General features: G+C 42.1%; 1 protein-coding gene and 1 non-coding gene across 2 annotated transcripts in view; one reads left to right on the top strand and one right to left on the bottom strand.

Moving 5' to 3' along the window:
* Positions 1–7,636, top strand: part of Ispd (isoprenoid synthase domain containing) — a 342,357-nt gene that overhangs the window by 51,173 nt on the left and 283,548 nt on the right. The gene's annotated exons all lie outside the window — the stretch shown is intronic.
* LOC111815385 lies at positions 429–535 on the bottom strand. The gene has a single exon (XR_002820080.1). It is a non-coding gene; the product is annotated as a U6 spliceosomal RNA (small nuclear RNA).

Raw genomic sequence — 7,636 nt, 5'->3', positions numbered from 1 at the left:
GGCTATTGTTTGGCCAGTATGCTCTCTGTGAAAGCCTGAGAGAATGTTTTCTTTCCATGTGACTTTCCTTAGGCAAACTCTACATCATTGATCACTTTTCTCTTTGGCCCCATAATCTCCTTGATCAGAAAATTTGGGACACAACTGAGGTATCTGATGTTACGGTACAGGTTCTCATATGTCCTGAGTCTTAATTGACCTTGGAAGCCTAGGGCCAAAATGTTGGCTTTCCTTATGGCCCTCCTTTTTCTCTAAGTTTGGTCTGAAAACTTAGGTTGTTAACCCTCCAGAAGAGAAACTTATTGTTCTTACCATACAACCTAGGCTGTTAAGGTTAACCTATCTGTTGAATATCAAACATCTTACGCATAACAGAGAACAGATATTTTTCATCACGTATTAATATGTTGAACTTTAAATCCCTACAGAAAAATATGGAATGCTTCACGAATTTGCGTGTCATCCTTGCACAGGGGCCATGCTAATCTTCTCTGTATCGTTCCAATTTTAGTATATGTGCTGCCGAAGCAAGCATGACCCTTTATTTCTTTGTATGTCAATTTTGGGTCTAAAGTTTTGCTTTGTCCTGAAGTAAATACAGCTACTCTTGCTGGCCTTTGGGTTCCCATTCACACAGAATTTTTCTTTCTTTCTTTCTTTCTTTCTTTCTTTCTTTCTTTCTTTCTTTCTTTCTTTCTTTTAAATCTTTTTACTTTTAGTCTGAATGCCTTTTAAGGTATTCTGAGGGTCTTGTATTTGTACCAGTTTAGCCCTGAATGGCTTTTTTGTTGGAGAACTTCAAGCAGTTACATTCAAAATACTCTGTGGCCGGGACTTACTGATGCCCTTTTGTTAACTTTTTGTTGCTCATTTGTTTCTTTCTTCCTGTCTTGGTTTTTTCCTTTGTGATTTGATGATTTGCGTGGTGTTAAGTTTTGGATCTTTTCTTTTAACCTGTCTTTGGTTGTGTTACAATAGTAGTAGTGAGTAATAGTATTGAGGTAGGATAGAAGATAAAATTAGGTAGACTGGAGACAAGGAAATGGAGATTTTTAAAATTAAGAAAAACAGAACCTTCAGGACATAGAAGTTACTCAAACCATTTTCCTTTCTAGAAAACTCACACAAATAAATTCCCAAAGACTTTTTACAATAAGCCAGTAGATGAGGGCCCTGAACACAGGTCTGTGGCTTGCATTGTTACCTGACAGGGAAAACACACAGCCTACCGCACTAGTCTTGGGGACACCCCCCCAATGCGCCCACCCTGGCTGGCAGTGTGTCCCATTTCTGAGCACCCACACTCCACTCTTTGAGTGTGCCCTGTATTTCTGTCTTTAAAAACATCTTCGTGTCTCTTTTTCTGTCATATCCCAATTTATTTTTCCCCCTGTGCAGGTAATTCATTTTCAAAGGGTGGGATAAGCTTCTTATTTCAGTTTCGGGGCCCTCACAGGCCCAGCCCAGTGACAGTATTACTTTCTTTAGTCTATACCCAGCTAATGTAGATCTGGCTGAGGCAAGCACAGCTGAAACACAGGTACCTTACTATTATTATTATTTTTTACAATTCATGTGTGTAAGTGCTAGACTTGAAGTAGGACAAAGGTGTATTTACTGATGCTAATGTTAGAATTTAGCCAGTAGGAGGGAGAATTTTATAGTGATAAAGAGTCGTAGGACTTTGAAATTTGAGTGGGTGGACATGATCCTACTGTAACTATTGACAGGTCATTTAGTCTGTCAGTCACAGTCTTTGATCAACAGTGATATGGGGGAGTGAAACTCCCAACCTGAAAGATGCCTGGGCCAAGTTCGTGTTCTCTAAAACCAAAGAATGAATTTTAGGAACAACAGAGGTTAAGAGTGGAATGTATTTATTGGGGGAAAGAAAGCTCCTCTCCGAGACAGGGACAGAAGGGGAATGGGAGCAGGTTGTCTCCAGGAAGCTGTTTCTTCTAGGGATTTTTATAGAGGAAAAACCATGAGGTGAGGCAGGTCTAAGGTGGAGAACATGGGAACTTGCTTAGGTGGGTGTGAGATGGGACAAAACTATGGTCAATCAGTAAGATTTTCAAGCACCGTTGCTCAGGTAAAATTGATTAAATCCAGGATCAAATGGGGAAGCAAGTCAGGTAGCAAGCAAGCATGAATCTAGAACAGGAGTTTGTTTGGTAGCCAGCCAGTAGTGGTTGGATTAGTGACTCTTCCTGGCTTCCTTAAAGCGATGATGAATCCTGTATGGTAATCTTTGGGGAGGTAAGAATTTGTTCCATCTTTGGTCTTTAGGTCTGTCCCACAGCAGGAGCATCTGTCTGCCTCACAGTTGCAAGATCTTGTCCTCTGTGCTGTCTCCTTGAGGACCGGGTGCTGTCTGACTGTCTATAACATTTCTGTCTGCAGTTACCTACAACAACAGGACTCAGAGTCCTATCTGTCTGATGAGGCTAGTGGGAAGTGTGGATGACCTCACTCACATAAGATGCCTAATACTGTGTATGATATTATAAATACTTGAGAGCTGTTGTTATACATGAATTTACCAAACTCTGTAGGCCACAGTGACCACTTATTGTTTGCTCATCTTCAGGTTGACTGGGTGATAGCTGGTCTGGGATGGACCCTACAGCTGGGTCTGCTGTGGCTGCACACCTGGCTGTGCATGGCGCCTTCCTGAGGGCTGTGCTCTTGTTGCTCTTTCTCTGAGCCCAGACTGAAGGGACAGCAGGTTTTTTCATCATTGGTATGAGATGTACAATTATAACTGAAAAAATATGAATCTGTAGAGGGAGGTGTAAATGTAATTCTGTACATGGACTTCCAATTCCACTCCTCTTTTCTTTAATGAAAGGAGGCCATGTACAAATGCCACCACTGGTATAGTTCACATCTAGTACACTTCACATGCATGAGGCATTTGTGGGGTGTGGCACATTATTCTATTATAAGAAGAGGAAAATCTGTGACCGGCAATTGGATCTACTGCAGAAGCCAAGGACTGCTAGTTCCTGCTTCTGTTTTATTTTATTTTATTTTTTTTTAATTATTATTCTTAACCTTCTGTTCTCTTGCCATGAACTTTCTGGCATCCACAAAATAGATGCCGAACCTGTAACATTCTTGTGGTTTTAGTGGCAATACAAGCCTGAATAGCTACTTTTCTTTTTCTCAACGGACATAAGCTCTTTTTGGTACACTTTGGCTTCATTTCAATCCCTTTGTCTCAGACAACACATCAGCTCCTTCTGGATCCTTCCTCTGTGTGTGCGTTTTCCTGTTTTTATAATTCCCATCCATAGTGCCTGATAACATAAGCGGTTGATGTTCCTGGTGAACCCTGTGCACGATGACAGCTTGATTCTTGGTGCTCTTGAGTCTCTTGCCATAGCTTTTTGATGGTTTGATTCTCATGAGTATAGCTGTGAATCTATTTTTCCTCCTTGGACTTCATGGGGTTTTGGATGGGTATGTGCATCAGTCAGGTTTACCAGAGAAGCAGATGTAGCGTGATATACACAAAGATATAAGAAATTACAAGTCTGGCTTACAATGGTGAACCACAGAGTTGGATGAGGAAGCGCGTAGAGGGCCTCTGCACGCTGCAGACTGAAGGCTTCAGGCCAAGGCTTGGAGCTCACTACAGCATCCATGCACGTCTGGGTCAGGAGGCCAGTAAGTGTGCTGTGGAATGCTGAAGAATCTATGATGAAGGCCAAAGAGTCTACGCCAGAAGGCTGAAGAGCCCCAGACAGAAGCTGAACAGTCTGCACTAGAAGCCAGCGGGTGACCACGAGGCTGAAGGCGAAGACAGGAGGGCCTCCAGAGAACCAGCAGTAGTCCTTCCTCATTTCCTGTTTATTGTGTGCAAGCAATCCGCTGTGCCTCCTCGGAGAGGAGGTGAGGGAGAATGTTTGTGGGGGAAGGAGGAGCATTGAAGAAAGAAGCAAGTGAGGAGGTTGGAACTTGCTGATGTAGGAATGGTAAGCTGGTGTTGGAGTCCACTCCACATAATTTTGGTACTAAATACTATCTGGTGTGTCCGTCCATCACAGGTAGTGTTTAGATTGAAGTGCTTATTAATTCTTGTTCTTCTTACATATACAGAAAGAAAGGAATAAGAAAGAACTAAAACTGAACTCCCCCTACGTATTACAAAACATAAATTTGAATTGTTCTCTTAGTTCTCCTTGTACCATAATCAGAATTCAGCCAGTGTCTTCTTCCAACTGCACCCACAAATGGAGGAGCTGTGATTTGTCTGGGGGCTCAGGAGTGACCTCTGTGCCGTCCCTATCTCCTTGCTCCACCTCTGTACTCTGCACTGAGTCCACACGGTGCCTTTGCTTCTCCCCTGTGTCAGTCCCTGCTGGCCCTGCCGCTCACCGAGCTGGCTGCCATACTACCGTGACTCTGTTGGCTCTTTTCCTGCCAGGGGGTGAAGGGTCTGAGTGGACCTCTGAGCCCACCTCTTTCTACAGGCTGTGCGGGGCCTTTGTTTTGTGAGGAGACACTTTACTGAGTAAGGGGTGTGTGTGTGTGTGTGTGTGTGTGTGTGTGTGTGTGTGTGCTTTGCATGTGCGCACTGTGCTTGGGCCCTAAATAGTCTCTTGTGCTTTCCTGAAAGGGCTTTCTTTGTTCTACTCCTTTCCTTCCACACAGTAATTCTCAGGACAAGCTTCTGTCTTCTTTTTTATATGGCTCCAGATAAGAGAGCTTCCTTTTGCTGGTAGCTGAGCTGCACCTCCCGCTCTTCCCAGTGTCTTTCTCTGTACTCCATGGAGTGTACTTTGTAACCCATGAATTCCATGGTAACTCTGGGCTCATGGTACTTAGCTGTCTTTAGCTGGGTGTGCAGGGGGTGGAGATTCCTGAGCAGGCACAGAATGATGGGCAGTGGGCAGGATACCCCAAGAGGACAGGACTGCCTGGTGTGGGAGGGAACAGTGGGAGAGTGCCTGCTTTGGTGCTTGGTGGATCTTGCCCTTTGCAATCACTGTCCACCCCTGCAACTCCCTCTGTCCAGATCCTGGAACCTTGCAGGCCCCTGCCCTCGTTTTTACTTTCTCCAGGGCATAGCTCAGTCTCTGCCCTGGGATGATGTCTCTGGTGCTTTCATCTGCAAATGTCTTGCTCCTTGGCTCCTGCCCTGTGGTCTGGGTGACTAGGTTAGGAGCCTTCCCAGGGTTTGGACCTTTTCTCTTCAGGTACTGGCTCACTCCCTCAGGGCTTTACATTCTTCCCCTAGATTGATGTTCCCAGAACTACAGTGTTAGGGTGTTACGGTTCAAAGGGAGCCCACTTCCCTGCCGAAACCCCTTTGATATTGGACTCCTTCTGGTGGTTTCGTCTGCTGGTTGCCTTTCTGTCTACCTACATGTGTTGGTCTCAGGGATTTCTGAGTACCCGCACCTCCTGTGCACAGCCTTTAGGCTTCTTCACACTTGTGCTTCTTGAGGACCATGATGGAAAATCTGAGCTCATCAGTTCCTGAGGGCAGAGCCTTCGGGGGTTGATCACTTCATGTCCGGCTCTGCCCTCAGTGCTATTCATCAGGGAGAAAGTTTTCAACACACGAATTCTGGGCAACACATTCAAACCTCAGCAATATCTTCCTTCTTTTATAATAAGTGTTTATTGCTATAAATTTCCCTTTAAGACATTTATTTTATTTTTTGTATCTCAAAAATTTGATATGTTCTGTTTTCATTTTAATTCAAAGTAATTTTTAATCCCATTTGAGTTCCTCTTTGACACATATTACTTAGAGATGTGTTTAATCTCAAAATATTTTGGGATTTCCCATCTGTATTTCTGTTACTGATTTCTAGTTTAATTTACTGTGGTTTGATAATAGACATTATATGATTTCTGTTATTAAAAACATATTAAGGTGTTCTTTTATGCCCTGTCTGTAGCCTGTCTTGGTGAATGTGTTTGAGCATATGCATTTTCTAATGTTGAGGTAATCAACAGATACCTACTCTCTTCAACTGCTGTTGAGATCAACTATTTTTACTATTTTTTTGTTTGTTTGGTCTTTTTATTTCTGATAGAAGAGTTTGAAATCTCCAAGTTTAATAATTGAGTCATTTATTTCTCATAAAGTTCCCTTGGCTTTGCCTTATGTTTTTGACCATTTCTTACATGTGTGAATGTTAAAGATCACATCCTCTTGGAGATCCAAACTTTTTATCGTTATGTATTTACCCCCTCTATTCCTGAGAACTTTCCCTGCTGAGTTTGGTTGTGCGTGATACTAATGTACCCAAGCCCATTACATTTTGGTAAGCATTCACATGTTTATCTCAAACCATTTGTTTTTAATTTTTCTATAGACAGTACATGATTTTTAAAAGCAAGTTTCTTATAGATAACCTGCAGTTGGGTATTTTTTTTTGATTACATAGCAATTTCTCTTCACTTGGCATACCATAACATTAACATTTAATAACATTATTGATACAATTGTGCTCCTGTGAAGTACTTTTTGGTTTTCTGTATGTTACTATGTTCCTATTGTTTATTTGCTGCCCTTTTTGTTGAAATCAGTGGTTTGACAATTTTTAAATCATTTATGATCTTTTTTTTCAATCTTGGCCATAGTTTTCATATATGTTTATAACTAATTTAAGTCTACTCCCAGGAAACACTATTCCTCTTCATAGGCAGAGTACTGTATAATAAAGTAGTCTTCATTACTTTCTCTCTTTTCTATTAGTATGTATTTAGTGCAAGGGTCTACAAGGTCTCACTACTCAGATGGGACTCATAGTGATCCTTCCTGCTTTTCAGCCTCCCAAGCACTGGGATTACAGGCACATGCCACTATGCCCAGTCTCATTTGCTGTCTCAGTGCACCCTGGGGGTGGGGCCCACACCGCAGGTTAGGAAAACCCCAGTCCCTGGGTCTGACTAAGAAGACACTTTAATCTCTGAGCTATCTGGCCTGGCCCTCATTACTCTCTCGTAGGTCTTGTGTCAGTGCTGTTATTTAGTTCACTCCTGAACATGTCTGTGATTACTCAAAGGCATATACAATTTAGGGTATTATGACCCATTGTTATGCTAAGCACACTGTATCTTTTATATGAAGAATGATACAAATGAGGGCTGGGAATGTAGCTGATGATTCGTGTTTGCCTAGCACTAACAAGACAGTGGTTCCCATCTGTAAAACTGCTCAAAAGAAGCCCCTTCTTCCCAAAACACCTGCTTTTGTAGGCCTGTGTTTATAATATATATCACTTCCATTGCTCTATAAACTTTCTTTTAGCATTTCTTGCGAGGCAGGACTATTGCCAATCATTTTCCTCAATTTTCATATCTGAGTGTATTTACTCACCTCCCTTTTCTGAACGATAATTTCTCAGAGCATAGAAGTCTAGATGGCTGGTATTCTTCCCCCTTTTAACACTGTAAGAATTTCATTTGCTCCCTTGTTCGCATAGTTTTCTGAGAAATCAGATGTAATTATTATGTCTCCTCAATTCATATTTATTTCTCTGGTTTCTTTAAAGATTTTCTTTTCCTTTCTTTGATTTTTCTGTAACTTGAATGTAACATCCCTAGATGGAGGTTTTTGGCATGTATTGTGCCAGATATTTGGAACTTCCTAGACCTTAGGTTTCCTGCAGGT

The sequence above is a fragment of the Octodon degus genome, unplaced genomic scaffold (assembly GCF_000260255.1).
Source record: "Octodon degus isolate 3935 unplaced genomic scaffold, OctDeg1.0 scaffold00015, whole genome shotgun sequence".
NCBI classification, from domain to species: domain Eukaryota; kingdom Metazoa; phylum Chordata; class Mammalia; order Rodentia; family Octodontidae; genus Octodon; species Octodon degus.
Note: the sequence above shows the minus strand (reverse complement) of the source record. Positions and strands in the feature narration are given on the sequence as shown.